This window comes from Galeopterus variegatus, unplaced genomic scaffold, assembly GCF_000696425.1.
Source record: "Galeopterus variegatus unplaced genomic scaffold, G_variegatus-3.0.2 Scaffold2932, whole genome shotgun sequence".
Taxonomy (NCBI): Eukaryota; Metazoa; Chordata; class Mammalia; order Dermoptera; family Cynocephalidae; genus Galeopterus; species Galeopterus variegatus.
In genome coordinates, this window is record NW_007729043.1 from 239711 (window position 1) to 256114 (window position 16404).

Here is a 16404-nt window from a genome sequence, read left to right on the forward strand (position 1 = left end):
AATTTCTGGAGCTGGCCAGTTAGCTCAGTTGGTTAGAGTATGGTGCTGATAACACCAAGGTCCAGGTTTGATCCCTGTACCAGCCAGCTGTTCCTCCTCCCAAAGAAGTATAATTTCTGGGGCAAAGAGTAGACACAGTTTTAAAGATTTTGATATGCGATGCTCAGCCAGGCATTCGCTGGCATTTGGAAGATGCTCTGTAGGAGGCAGCCTCTGTGTTGACGGAGCTGAGCTCCTCTGCATGTGGAGCTCAGGTAGGGCCATAGCGTGGGGAGAAGACCCTGAATTAGAAGCCATAGGTGGAGATTCCAAGAGCTAGGAGTGAGGTCACTCGGGTGGACAGTGACCTGACCTGAGGACATCAGGTCTCTGAGTCCTGGGAAAGGCAAGGACCAATGTTCTTCAGCACAGGGTGCTTCTCTAGCCTTTACATTGGCGGGGAGGATGGTCATCCCACTCATGGGGCACAGAAGGGGTGGCGGGGCCATTACTCACTTTGTCAGGTTGGTGTTGGGGTGACCGGCAGCTGAGGGGGGATGAAGGAGCTCTCAGGGGAGGTGAACATGGCCAGTGCCTAGGTCAAGGTTTTTTGTATGTTTTAATTATTTTAATTAATAAATGTATCATTTTAACCATTTTTAAGTGTACAGTTCAGTAGTGCTGTGTATTCACATTCTTGTACAACTAATATCCAGGACTTTTTCATCCTGCAAAACTGAAATTCTGTACCCATTAATAGACTCCCCATTCCTACTCCCCCTAACCCCTGACAACCACCATCGACTTCCTGTTTCTATGAGTTCATCTCTCTAGATACCACCTATGAGTGGAATCACACTGTATTTGTCATGTGTCTGACTTATTTCACTTTGCATAATGTCCTAAAGGTTCATTTACATTTAGTATATCTCAGGATTTCCTTCCTTTTTAAGGCCGAATAATATTCCATTGTATGTATATGCCATTCATCCCCTGATGGAGTTTTAGGTTGCTTTCACCATTATGCACAATTCTGGTTATTGTGAACAGTGCTGGTATAAACATGGGTGTACAAATACCTTTTCAAGACTCTGATTTCAATTCTTTTGAGTATTTACCTAGAAGTAGAATTGCTGAATCGTATGGTAATAATTCTATTTTCATGTAAATCTATGGCAATTTTAATTTTTAATTTTTTGAGCATCTGCCATTTTGTTTTCGAGGCAACTGCACCATTTTACATTCCCACCATCAGTGCTCAAGGGTTCCAATTTTTTCCACATCCTCACCAACAATTGTTATTTTCTATTTTTGTTGTTTTGGTTTGGCAGTAGCTGTCCTGATGGGTGTGAAGTGTGTCTTGTTGTGGTCTTGACATGCATTTCCCTGACCTTGAACGAGTCCTGTGGAGGAAGTGGAAGTACCTTGGCCAGGGACAGCTGGGCTCTTGGGCCAGAATGAAGGACTTAGGCTCAAGTCTTACTTTGATGTTGGCTTACAGCCTGGCACAGCCTCATCACCGTCTCACTCCTCTCAGCCACACAGCTGGGGGTTCTGACATCCAACCTACCTCTGTTTTCTGTGTCACTACCAAGGAGGATTGCACTAATCTCCAGGGATAACAAAGCTAATAACTTTGCTCCAAAGAGCCAGAGTCATGTGTAAACACGAGGTACTATGGCAGCTTGTCAAGATCTACTGAAAAGTCCACAGAATAAGGCAGGACCCTGAAGTCACATCACAGGAAACATTATCAGTGGCTCACACTAAATCCTTCAGTGACATTTGTCTTAAAATATAATCCTCTCTGAACTGAGCACTTATCAGTTTATCTCCACCATGAGCCCCACCATATGTCTCCGCTTTCCCCTCTTCAAGGACTACAAACAAATTCAGAATTTTGAGTTTCAACTGTTCCATTCTTATAGCTGCTAAGACAATAACAGATTAAATAGGATAAGCCGAGCGGCCATACTTCTTGTAAAGTTATCCCCAGAGATAAATGTACAATGTTGTTTTGGAGGCTGTGGTGGTGTCTGCAGTGTAACTAAGGTTGACAGACTGCCTGCATGTGGGTGGCTGTCTCCTTTCCAGCTGTGACCAGCTGAATTATATCACCTGTCCCATTTGATGTATTAGGATATGCCCAAGCTCAAGATGCATGTTACTGCAATAGGGAAATTAATGTCCACCACTGGAGGCAATTAATAATGATTAGGAGCAAAACAGCAGGGTTAAATCTGTGCATTTAACAGAGTGTTCATACACTTTTATACTATATTTTAGCCCAGTTTCTCAAAGGAAGAAAGAAAACCCTTTTGGAGGGCTAGAACAATCTTATCTTAATTAACACATAAACCTAGATGAAATGTCAAAGTTACTTCAGCGAGACATGCTTATTCATTATTTACCTAATCCTCCCTTCCTGGAGTTAAAGAAAAACATTGCACAAAAAGTATAGTATGGAGAGAAATGTTAAGATTCAATTGAGTAGCTGGTAGACCTCTTTGACTCCTTGAATTTCTGCATTTAACCCATGAATTGGGGTGAGAAATTCTCACCTCTTTTATTTTACAATTTTGCAGTTAATTTATTAAAAAATAACAGCAAATTGACAAACCGTAGATTTGCAATGCTTATTTTAGTGCAACTCCACAACATCTCCATTTAAAATGATCAGTGGTAGATGACTACTTTCTGTTTGGTGACTAAAATCTCCATATAAATTTGAACAGTAGAAATCCAAACTGAGCAAGAATTTTTGCCCCCAAAATGCAGAAAACATTGAAAACTGATAGGCCATAAATCTGTAAGACTGAGAGCCTGAACAGAATCGATGTACGTAAACATACATGCACCTCTGACTGGGTATTTATGTCACCACGTATTAGGGTAGCGCACACACAATACAAAAATTCATCGATCAGATATTTTATTAGAAAATTTCATTAAACAGATTAAATCATAATTGACCACCAGCTGGATTTTATAGCCCAGAAAAGATTATGTACTTAACCTAAGTGATAATGCAGTTCTCATTAATTAAAGACTATGAGATAAAGGTCTCAGAAAACTTCAAAGCCCTATTTCATTATGATGGAATCTAAAAATAGGGACTCTGAAATAATTCCTTCACCATGAATCTGCAGTGGTGATGGTGACATTGAAGTTCTGCTGGCAACCTGAGCTCATGAGGCAGTTCCAGGCTGCCTGTGGGGGTGGCTTCCCTTCCATTTCTTCTTCATTTTGTACTCAAGTGTGGTTCAATCTGCACGATCCTCAAAGCGACTCAATTAAAATTGAAAAATTCAGTCAGTAATCAGTCATTTTGCTTACCTAACCCAGACATCCAGATACTTGGACATAACTGAAATATATAATTGAATTTTCAATAGACATATAAGTACTTGGCACCATTTTTTATGTGGATATTTAGCATCTTGTGACTCAAATGTCCACACAATAGTTTAGTTTTAATCACTCATTCATTTATTCATTCATTTGTTCGTTAAATAGTCTTAATGTCCTCATCACCATTATTTATCTATTTGCTTTGAAATCTCACCATGGCCGAGCATGGCTGAGTGAAGTTTCAGAGACAGGATATGCCTTCCATTTTTTCAATCAACGGATCTCATCACTTTGACTGCATTACTTTTATTAGTTTTAGGAATTTTATTATTTTTAGGAATCTTACTATTTTTAGGAATCTGTACATTGAACAGATTTTTTTGACTACTTACTGTGTGCAAAGCACTCTGCTGGATGATCACAAAGATATAATAAACAAAAACTCATGGACTCTACTCTCAAACTTGAGGACATTCTCACAACAACCTTGTGACATAGAAGTTATTCCCATTTACATTTAAGGAAATTGAGTCTCTGGAGGATGACATTTTTCAGATGACTTTGACCTGTCCAGGGTCACACAGTTGCCACAGCAGATCGGGATTCCAACCTTAGTGTTCTGTTTTCAGGGCCCTGAGGTCTTGCCACCACGCAGCAGCCGTCTCAAGGGACTGGCCAACCCAACAGCAGATCTCGCGCTTATATTCACACAGCTCCTCTCTTGTGCAAAGACTACTCTCCCAGCCAACAAGTCCTGGAAATCACTGGCAGAATCACAGATTAACTGAGTCCGCTCCAGTTGTTGGACTGGTGCTTATGGTGCAGCTGCCCCTCCCATGCTCCAGCCTCCAGTGGACAAGTAGAGACAACCCTTAATCTTCACCATGGCCCTGGCCTTTCCCTGCACTTGTTTCTCAGCTTCCTACTGGGTTCCTGCCTTCCCAGTCTTGGCCTCTTTGGTGTTGGCAACATGCTGGACAACTCCTTTTCAGCTTGAAGAAACTGAGTTACGCATTCAACTTGCTGCTCTCCACTCTCCCCTGGTTTTGGTGCCCCCCCATAGGCGTGGATCACCAGCCCAACCCCGGAGAACCCACCTCGTGTGCCAGCACCCTGCCCTCCTGCCCTTTCCTACCTTGCCAAGGGGGAAGGCATGGATAATTCAAGAAGATAATGCACTGGCTTTTAAACTTGAGGTGCATTTCAATCTTCCAGGGACTTGATAAAAATATAAATACCTGAACCCTTCTGAATCTACAAGAGTGTGTTTAATGTGCACCCAAATGAAGGGAAGCACACCAAAACCCGAGAACCGCCGACGTTGTAGGAGGGTGCTGTCTGTAAGCACACACCTCCCTACACTGGAATAAGAAACTTCATCAAGTTGAACTTTTTGTTTTATTAACCTCAGAGAAGGAATAAAGGAAATAGCTAATCTGCTAATTATTTCAGAAGATTATTAATCCTGCAGGGTGTCACCACACAGACTTCAAACAGGGGGTAAGTCATAGAAATTGTACGCTTTCCTTTTAGCAATTAGTAAAAGAAAATTATATTTCCATTAAGCAGCTTTCCTTATTTCTATACTTATGAAAGAAAGAAAAAAAAAAAAGCCTTATACATTAGAGAACTGGTAGAGAACAAGCCTAAATTTTTAAGCAGCTGTCCAAGAAACTTAAGATAAAGTATTTTACAAACTCAGCATATCCATGTTACTCAGCCCTGAATCTAATTCAGCTCAAATATTAGCAGGATATATATTGGACCTATATAGCTAATCTTAAAAATTAGAAATGTCAGTGATAAGATGCACCTGAAAAAGAATTTAATAGGGAGCCCAAAGGAGCACATTTTAAAACTTTTCATGGACCTTTTGCTTACCTATTTTCTGCACTAGTCAAGAATGTAGGTTTTCAAACATTGTTGAAAAGTTATACTTGTGTTTGGACTGGATTTGAGGAAGGCAAGAAGGATTTATTGTCCAGGTTCCCAGCTTCGAGGCATCATGACCCTGACGCTGACCTGGAGATGACGAGCCCTGGGGAGGATTCTGGGCCCAGCACTCTCTCTCCAGTTGACTGGCTTATGAGGGCGGAGAGCAGGCCAGCTGCAGTACAAACTGTACTCTAGGATGGTGGCAACACGTGCTCCTGAGGAGCTCCAGAGTGATTTGTTGATGGCTGTCTAGTACCTGAGAGCAACTAGCAGATGTGTTGGAAAGAAGCTCTCATGGCAGAGAAATGTGGGACAGTCATCTTTGCTTTAAATGGAGTCAATCAAGATCAGAGGACACAGAGCATCAGAGGGGAGGAGAGAGTGAATTAGACACTGTGACCAGGTCCCTGGGAAGGTGCATTTTATTTTTCTGAACAGTGGAGATAATGATACCCACCTTGCAGGACTGTGATGATTAACCTTGAGTGAATGTGCTTAGCAGAGAGCCTGGCACCTTGGAGTTGCCACTCAAGACCCATATATTATCTATTGTGGCATAACAGATAACCCCCTACTTGGCAGGTGAAAACAGTAAGCATATATTATCTCACACTTTCTGTGGGACAGGGAGCCAGGAGTGACTTGGCTGGTGCCTCTGACTCCCGGTCTCCTGTGAGGTGTTCTCACGGGCTGCAGTTGGCCAGGGCTACAGGCATCTTAAGACTCGACTAGTACCGAAGGTTTTGCCTCTGAGCTCATGTGATCGCTGGCAGGCCTCAGGTTCTGGAGGGCCTGAGGGCCTTGCCACATCATGTGGGTCACTTTGTAATGCTGCCCGCAACATGGCAGCTTGCTTCTGCTAGGGCGAGTGATGAGAGAAAGTCCAGACAGAATCCACAGTCTTCCTAATCTCCAAAGTAACAACCCATATATTTTTAGAAGACAGCCCATGCTCACACAAGGCCATGAATGCCAGAAAGTGAGGATCACTGGGTGCCATCTTAAAGCCCACCGACCCAAAGTGGCCAGTTTGTCTTCAGTTTGAGGAGTTAGAATCAGTCAGTAGGACTCACTAGTGGAAATATTTTTCAAGGTTATTGAAGAGGGGAGGAAGTCAAGCCAGTAATCTGAGCCATTTGTATCAGTCATATCCATTGAATATTAGTTACAGTGTTATTAGTATCATTAATTCACATGGTCATCCATCCATCCATCCATCCATCCAGTAATCACATATCTTTTACCCCGCTCTGTGCCAGGTACGATGCTGGACACTGGGGGTGCACCAGTGAACAACCTCGGCACAGAGCCCCCCTTTATAGGAGTCACAGTCTAGTGGAGGCTGCAAACAAGGAAGCAGGCGATTACCCTGCAAAGACAAACCCAGGCAGGGTGTGCCGGCACCTCACTGTGCAGATGCTACTCAAGCCCGGGGGCTGGTCAACAAAGGCTTCCAAGAGGAGGGAATACCCGGGCTGAGACCTGAGGACAAGAAAAAGTTCAGCAGGTGGAGACAGAGAGCCCCGAGGAGGGGAGCTGTGTAGGAGTCAAGGGGATGGGGAGAGGCATGAATTTTCGCAGCCTGCAGGTGGGAACCAGAACAGGGATTCCTAACCCGAGGTGCCTGGACCCCTGTTTGTGAATGTAAGAACAGGCCTCTGAAGCTATTCACAACATTTCCAAAAGTATAATGAAACCTGTGGAAGACAAGCTGGAAAAAGAAAATGCTATGTTTCATAGTTCTGGTGGAATTTCATAAGCCCTGGACAACGCTGGGTACCTTGTGCTAATTGGAAGTTTCTGACTGGAAGTGCCATGTCTTTGATGAATAAAAATGGGGGTGAGAATTCATTATTTAACAAACGTGGTTTTCCTTTCCTCAATTTCTGTTCTCAAATTCAGCTATTTTATTTTATGTTACTATTGTAACATAAGTGGTCTTAAAAACCTTCAGAGGTGTGATATAAACACATACATAAAAATCCTTACTATGTGCTATATTCTTTCAAAACCTGAGGCTCATGAGGGAAGCATTAATCAACAGTATCTTTATCTTGACAAGGCTGAGAAACTCGGGGCTGACTCTGGGATAAATGCCCAGTTGTGGTGCACATTGTTTTTATCAATGGGCAGAACCTGTGTCATCGTCCCATGAATAAAGAGGATATTGTAAAGTGCCTTTATAGATGAATCTTCAAACATGATCAGAATCAGCAAATTAAGGATTGAACACAGAATTTGCAAAGTTCTCACTGATACTGTTTAGATACTATTAAATTAAATAGGTATAATAAAATTTATAGAAATAGTAAAAGAATAAAAATAGACTGTGTAAACTAGCAGAGGAAAAATAAATCGAAGGGAGAAATCTCAATCCAAAAGAAGGAAAAAAAGAAATATAAAAAAAGTGGAACAAATAGAAATTACAAAATAAGATAGAGATAGTATAAAACCCAAATATATTAATAATCATACTGAATGGATATGCACTAGGCTTTGCTGTTAAAAGACTAAGATCATCAAACCCGATTCAAAATAAAAGAGAATACACAACAATAACAGAAAAGAAACTTTAGCCACATTGTGTTTATAATTAATATCTATAAAATATAATGATGTGGAAACTTAAAGCAAAGGAAAGAAAAAAGATATAACAGATGTATTCACTGAGACTAGGTTTGACTCCAAGTGACAGAAAACTCCAAATAGCAGTGGCTTAAGTAAGACAGAAGTGTAATTTTTCTCTGTGGTAGGCTGGTGTCCATGGTACTCCCTGGTATCAGGGACCCAGAGTCTTTCTATCTTATGGCTACACCAGGCGACCTTGACCTCAAAATCCAGAATAACATCATCTGGATGGTCCAGATGAAGGAAGAATGAGGGATGCAAGACGAAGGAAGGATAGAGAAGACTCTTTCTATCTTATGGCTACACCAGGCGACCTTGACCTCAAAATCCAGAATAACAGCATCTGGATGGTCCAGATGAAGGAAGAATGAGGGATGCAAGACGAAGGAAGGATAGAGAAGAAATGGACCATCCTGAACTGCCTCTTAAGGAAGGTCCTTGGAACTGTCAAACAGCCCATCCATTTTATCTCATTGACTGGAACTTCGTCCTATGGCCATATCTCGCTGCAAAGGAAGCTGAGAAATGTAGTCTTTGCTCCTGGAGGTCAAGTCTCCAGCTAAAAATGGGAGAGAAGTTTCTGTTATCATAGAAGATGGGAGAACAAATTTGAGGAAAAGCTCTGTCACGACAGCCAAATAACCATGAGAAAGCTGATATAATAGATAAAATAGACCCTGGGCAAAAGCATCAGTACGTGTTTTTTTAAGGATTTAATTCACCAGAAATATGTATGTACTTAATAACAAAGCTTCAAAACAGTATACAAAAGAAGGATTGACAGAATATAAGAAGAAACTGAAAAAGAGACCATCATCAAGGGAGTCATTCAATGGTTGATAAACCAAGCAGAGAAAAAAAAATCAGTAAGAATACAGAAGACTTGAGCAACACAAGCTTAATCTAATAGGCATATATAAATACTATTTCCAATAACCATAGGATAGAGGTTATTATTTTCAAGCACATAGAAAACATTTATGAAAATTGACTACAGGATAAGCCAAAAGCAAGTATTGACAAATTTCAAGTTACTTGTATGAGTCAAGTCACATTCACTGACTGCAATGAAATTAAGTTATAAATAAATTTTTAAAAAGGTAATTTCTAAAAAGTCATTTGTTTTGAACTTTTAAAGAATGTACTGACCCATCCATGGTCAAAGAAGAGATCTTGATGGAAATGAGAAGATGCTTAGAATAAGAAAATAAATAAATAAGGGAAACATCAATTAATACTGCTGGGGTGAAGAGCTAATATTTTAGAATATATAAAGAACTCTCAAAGGTCAACTTCATATTCCTTTGGTGGTGTCGAACTTTCTCGGTTTTTCATTTTTCTAGTATCTCTCTGTTGTTGTTTAGTCATTGTGGCAAAGGCTGTTGCAGTCTACTTGTTCCATGCTGGTGTCTCAAGCAATGTCGGGGAGTTTTGTTGATGCTCAGTTGTCTGGTGCCACCTCGGGTCCCGGGGGTCAGTGGCAGCTGCGGCCTCTCTCAAGGGGTGGGGACTCTCAAAGGTCAACTTCAAAAAAGCAGACAAATTAATTATAACATGAGCAAAATACATGAAGAGACATTTCATCAAAAAAGATATGCAGATGGCAAAATAAGCACATGACAAAATACTCAACATCATTAGCCACTAGGGAAATGCAAATCAAAACTGCAAGGAGGTATCACTACAAGCCCATCAGAATGAGTAAAATTAAAAATGATGGAAACACCAAATACTAGCAAGGATGCGGAGAAACTAGATCATTCCTACATCACTGGTGGGAATGTAAAATGGTATAGCTGCTCTGGAAAACAGTTTGGCAATTTCTTAAAAAACTAGACATGCAGCTACCAAACCTGTACATGAATGTTCATAGCAGCATTACTGGCTATAGCCAGCATGGAAACAATCAGATGTTCTTCAGTGGGTGATGGTTAAATAAACTGTGGTATATCCATACCACGGAATGGTATTCAGCAATAAAAAGGAACCAACTAAGACTCATTACAACAACCTAGACGAGTCTTCAGAGAATTACGGTAAGTGAAAAAGCCAATTCTGAAAGTTTACACACTATATGATTTCATTTATATAACATCTTGTAAAGACAGAATTATAGAAATAGACAACAGATTAGTGGCTGCTGGGAGTTAAGGAGAGGGTGGAGGCAGGAGGGAAGTGAGATAGTCTATCAAAGGGCACCGTGAGAGATCTCGGGGTGATGGAAATGTTCTGTATCTTGGCTGTGTCAATGTCAATATCCTGGTTGAGATATTGCACTATAGTTTTGTAAGGTGTTACCATTGGGAGAAACAGTGTAAAGGGTACAGGGGATCTCTCTGTCGTATTTTTTACAACTATATGTGAATTTACAATCATCTCAAAATAAAAAATTTAATTAAAAAGACTTCTGGGATGCAGTGAAAGTGGTACTTTCACAGAGTTAAAGATTTGTATTAGAAAAAGGCTTAAAATTGATATAAGAAATTAGAAAAATAATAGCACAATAAGCTCAAATGAAGTAGAATACAGGAAATAGTAAAAAGCAGAAATTAATGAAATAAAAACAGCAAAAATAGTAGAGAGAGGATTGACCAAGCTACAAACTGGTTCTCCACGAAGAGCAATAACATGGGCAAACCTCTGGCAAGACCGATCTCAACAGAGAGAGAGAAGGTCCGAATTAACAATGTTAGGAACGAGGAAAAAGATATAGCTCCAGGTGCAGCAGACCCTGAGAGAACATTCTAGACCATTTTGTGCCAATAAATTTGAAAATATAGGTAAAATGGAAAAATTTCTACAAATATATAACTGATCAAAACTGTCTTAGATGAAGTAGGAAATCTAGTTTTAAACATTTAAATTAAATATTTTTAAACGTTTTCAAAATGAAAACTCCAGGCCCAGCAAACTTTCAAGACGTAGATGACTGTCAGCTTACACAAGCTATTTTTAAACGTTTTCAAAATGAAAACTCCAGGCCCAGCAAACTTTCAAGACGTAGATGACTGTCAGCTTACACAAGCTAAAGAAAAAGAAAGAGATGAAGGAAGGAAGGGAGAAAGAAAAAAGTAAGGAAGGAAAGAAGGGAATAGTTTTGAAATGTTTTCAAAATGAAAACTCCAGGCCCAGCAAACTTTCAAGACGTAGATGACTGTCAGCTTACACAAGCTAAAGAAAAGAAAGAGATGAAGGAAGGAAGGGAGAAAGAAAAAAGTAAGGAAGGAAAGAAGGGAATACATTCTTTTTTCTTTGGCAACTAGCTGGTATGAGGATCCGAACCCTTGACCCTGGTGTTATAACACCACACTCTAACCAACTGAGCTAACCAGCCAGCCCTTGACTCATTTTATGATACCAAATCTAGATAAAGACAGATCAAGATCCAAAAATATCTAATAAAATAAAAGTAAACCAAATTCAGCAACAAATAGGAAATCAAAGTTTATTCCAAAATTGCACTACTGATTCAATATTAGAAATGCTTACTGTTTTAATTTACCACATTAAGAGATTAAAGGAGAAAAACCACATAATCATCTCAGTAGGTATGAAATTCAGTAAAATTCTAAAACTGTTCATGATAAGGACCCAGAAAAATTACAGCGTGCTAGCTACAGGAGACCTGTATAAGAAAGTCCATAGGGGCAAAGAACTGGAAACAACACAGATGCCCAGGGACAATAGATTGGATGAGTAAATTGTGGTTTGTTTGTACCAAGGAATGCAGCAGTGAAAGTAAATAAACTATGGCCACAGACCATGACATTATGCGCATCTCTCCCAACATTATTTTTGTGTGATTCACAGCACGTGGACAAAAAATGTTGAATCCACACCCAGGAAAACATAATGTTGGGCAAAAAGAGAGCATGTCAGTGGCACATCTGAAAATGCATCTTTTAGAGCTGTGCAGAAAACTTCAGGTAAAGCAGGGGAGGGGTGAGCACAGAACCCACAGCAGCGTTGCCTCGGGGCAGTGGGGGAAGGACGAGCTCGCGGGTGTCCTTCAGGTGGGCTCAGGGTTACTGGTAACATTGTATTGAGCAGCTGGTAGATACACAGGTGTTCATTTGATCGCTATTCTTTGAACTGGTATAAACTACATCGTCTTTTATATGCAAAATAACTTTTATCATTTAAAAACAAAAAAACTTGTTCTTGGCATTCTCTGCCTTCTTATAGCTTCACTGAGTCATCATTTGCCTTTTCCACCATAAATATTGCTCCTTATGAAAATCAGACTGAAAGAGAAGTGACAGGAAGAGGAAGTGACAGTCCTTGGCTTTTACCTACTTCCTTGAGGTCTCGAATCTATGGACCAGTGTTATTTCCCCGGCTCTTTCAAAATTCTATGGACCAGTGTTATTTCCCCAGCTCTTTCAAAAGGCTTTTCATCTACTTTGAGATGCTTCAGCCTAAAGCAGATATAACAGCTGAAATTATACTTTCAGCTCTGTACTTCCTGTTAGAAATTGCACAACACATATGCAATTAATTTCATCATCTCATTGGGCACTTACTGTGTGCCAGGCACTAGACTGAGTACGTCACAGGCATGAGCTCATTTTTCTTCTCCCTTGTGACGTACCTACCATATTTACCAGTCAGGTGTGGGACTAATCACATAATCAGGCTGTCGTAGAGCTGGAATTTAGATGCAACGCTGTTTGTCCAAGTGCTATCTTGCCTATGAGTACAGAACAAAACTGGCACTTTTAGGTACTTGAGTTGAGTATAACAAAATGGAATTTGAAATAGTATCCAATGCTGAGGAATGCAGTTATAGCCCTCGTGAGGGGACAGGACACCTAATGCAGTAGAAAAACTGCATTATACCAAGTGTTTATTGAATGTGCTTACTGGCTTTGATTGGCCCAGATGTGTGTCTGCACCTGCGGAAGGTCATGGAGGGCCACGGCACTGTGCACTGCTGGATTTCTTTATAATTACCCAAAAGAAGCTGCAGGACTTGAAGACCACAGTGTACTTTCTTTACAATCCTCACACTGGCCTAAGTCAACTATAACCATCCTCAGGGTTCCAAAGTGACCTCTTATTTAAATGACCTACAATCCTGATTGGTTTCTATTGCTCTTGGCAGAGGCCTGGGCCTGTTGACTGTGAATTCACATGTTTGCTTCCTGAACAGACGCTGGACCACCCATTTGTCTGAGTGGGCTGTGAAAGAGGAAGGACTTGGGCCTCCAGACCCAAGTTCATTTGTCTTTGCTCTTATTATTGTTAGTCTGGATTGCTGCTGCAGGTGCACAGTCTAATTCACTTCAGCGCATTTCCCAAGCTCAGTCCTGAGTAGTGGAGAGGGCCCTGTGGCTTTGGATTCTTCCCCATGATAGAGATAACTGTCTCTATTGAGACCTACTATGTACAGTTGAGATGTTCCCTATACATTATCTCATTTAATAATGTATGATCAGTAATCTGTGTTAAAGATAAAGAGCCTGAGACTCAGAGAAATGAATCATGCTGACTGAGGTCGCAAAGCTAGAAGGTGGCAGAGCTGGGACTGGAGCCCTGACCAGCCAAACCTTCTTCTCCTGCCATTGCACACAGTGCCTCATTGAGAAATGTTCTGACTGGTTGAGACTAACAAGTCAACTGGAAGAATGTCACACCAGGGTCAGGAGCCTGGGCTCAGTCTTCCACGTGCCCTCTCCGCAACGTGGACAACGAAGGGTTGATCTTCAAACACAAGCACATCTCTGACACGGAAGGCGAGGTGTCAGGGATGTGCTTATCATGGGTACAGGAAGAAAAACAACATACTGTTAACAAGTTTGGAGGAAGTTTGTAATCCAAAGATGATATATGCTAAAAGCAAAAATGGTTGCTTTAAAACAATTGAGTGTTTTCATTTGAAAGTTGAGTGAGACACTGGATTCATTTCAATATCTCCATAGTATCATCAGCTTTATAGCTGGACAAATAAATAGATAGACCTATAATAACACCATTTAAATGATTAAAAAGAAATAAAATGTGCCAGATGTTTATTTGGAATAACCCATAGAACGCATTGAAAACAATTCCTGTTTCTGCAACTGGAAATTGGAATTGATCATTACTGGGCATTAAATGTGCGTATGTTTTTCTGAAGTTCCTAAATCTATTTAATTTCTATGTTGACAGAGATATTAGACAGCTGTTTGAAAATCTGTCTCTCCTTCCTGAGCTATGCGCAAGAAATCTTTATGTTAAACCACAACATGTCAATGAGAGCTCTTCAGTGTACTAATCAGCCTGCGAGTGGAATGTGTGCGAAGCAATAACCTTAACTTACATCCTCAGTAGTCTTGATTGCCCCATGTGCACCCCCTTAAGACATGACTGTGGATGGTAACGTCTCCCCAGTGCCGCTGCGCGATGCCAGCTCTGATGATTAGAGTCAGACGATGAGTTAGGAGATGTGCTCTCTGTAAATGGCTCCAGCAGTGACTCACTGCGCACCCCAGAGGAACATTCCTGAACTCACTGCCTCTATTACTCTATTATGCATTTCAACCTCATCCAAGCCCCTCCAAATGGGATCAAATGCCTCCATCTCTGAAGAGCCTATGGCAAACTACTGTTGGAACCAGGTGCAAGGAAAACCACCTCCTGCAAAACAAAAAATACCCACTTGATTCCTTTAGAGTCTTTGAAGGGCAGGCTGGTGAATTTGCTAATTGATATCATCCTAGCATCACTTAGTGTCTTCGAAAACATTTCCACAGCCCAAAGGAAAAAAAAAAACACCAACCTTTATACACAAGGGTGTTCTTTGTAGTGTGATTGATAAAAATGAATGAAAAAAGGGATTAAGTCTAGATGTTTTAGACTAGGGAAACAGTTACATAAATTATGCTAAATTCAAACAATGTACTATAGCATACCCATTAAAAATAAAATTAACTGGAATTAGAAGTTCAAAAAAGAAAAAGCGCCTTACATTCACTAGTTTGGTGGATCGTCCATGGTCAAAGTTTGGCCTTTTTCTCTTAAGATCAGAAATCTGGCTGTCTGCACACTGGGGGGATTTATTTCTTGGGAATGAACACACATTAACCAAGTTTGTGAGATGGGTACCTTAAAGCAGAATGCCAGTGTGTCGTTTTGTATTCAGAAGTCTGTAGCAGCCCTGGAATACCTAAACTGGCATAATCAGCTCATTTTTTTCCTAGAAATAAGCTACATATGAAGAAATCTCCTATTCACCACATCCATTTACCTTCTACTATTTATTGAGTGCTAACTGTGCAGCAGGTACTGCACCAAGCACTTACCAATATCTCATTTAATGAGATCACGTTTGCAAAGACCTCAGCACTGGCCTGGCCCATACTAAGTATGTCATATTTGTCAGCTGGTGTTACTGCTACTACCGTTCCTCCTCCTCATCTCCTTACAGTACCTAGGTGACATTATCCCCTTTTTGCAAATAAGGAAACTAAGAACAGATCAGTAACTGACCCAGGAAGTTTGCAAGCGTCAGAGCCACAATGAGAAAAACAATTGTCGGAGGAACTGGAATTCTCAGTCCACATCACCAAAGTCTTCTCTTACTTGGCAGACCCCTAGGGAAGCATAATCAGCAGGTCACTTTCTAACGGTGGAATCTCAACAAAGGGAGTTAGGGGAATTGAGAATTTAACAGCATCAGGCCACAACAACGTGATATGCTCATCTCCTACCAAGATTATCTTGAATTTGAGACCCTTGTCTGACTCCCTCTCCCCTGAATAAGAAAGAGAAGCCAACGTTTACTGAGAACTTGTGTGACAAGCTCCCATGTCATCTTCAAAAAGCATCACGAAGTAGGTTGCACCCTCCCCTCCACCCTGTTTTAAAGATAAAGAGAGGCACAAGGAGGTTGGAGAGCGTTGCCCAGGATTCCACAGTCAAACCAGTTGCAGAGCCTACGTTCTGTCTCTGGACAGTTCAGCTCTTGTCCTTAACCTTGAAGCTCCACTGCCATCCTGCGATGGGGGGGCCGCCCCGCACCGCCTCTGTGGCTGTCCTTCCTCCAGACTTCTCCCCTCGTGACTGCTCCCCTCTTGCTATAGAGTGGTCCAGTCTGTCAAATTACAGCCACACTGGCCAAGAGCCGTTCTGTCTCTCAGCAACTCTTCATCTCCTGGTTCTGATCTGTTACATATTTAATGTATGTATGTATGTATGTATGTATCTGTCTGATCCATTATATCTTGATTTTAAAGTTTTACTCTCTGAGAATGAGCTTATTTTCATAACTTACAAGTTCTTGGAGGAACCGCCTCATTGCAATTCCCTAATAATGAAGTGGCAAACAGTTATTATGCTTTATTTTTAGTAACCCAGGGTAATGTTATGATACAGTATAGAATAAAATAAAACAGGACCTAAAATTGTACATACAATATGATCACAGGTATGTTTAATAATGGGATGGGTGGAAAATTACCAAAATGTTTACGGTGGCTCTGCTTTGGTGATGGAACAGTGCATGCTTTTTTTCTTCCTAATTTTCTACAA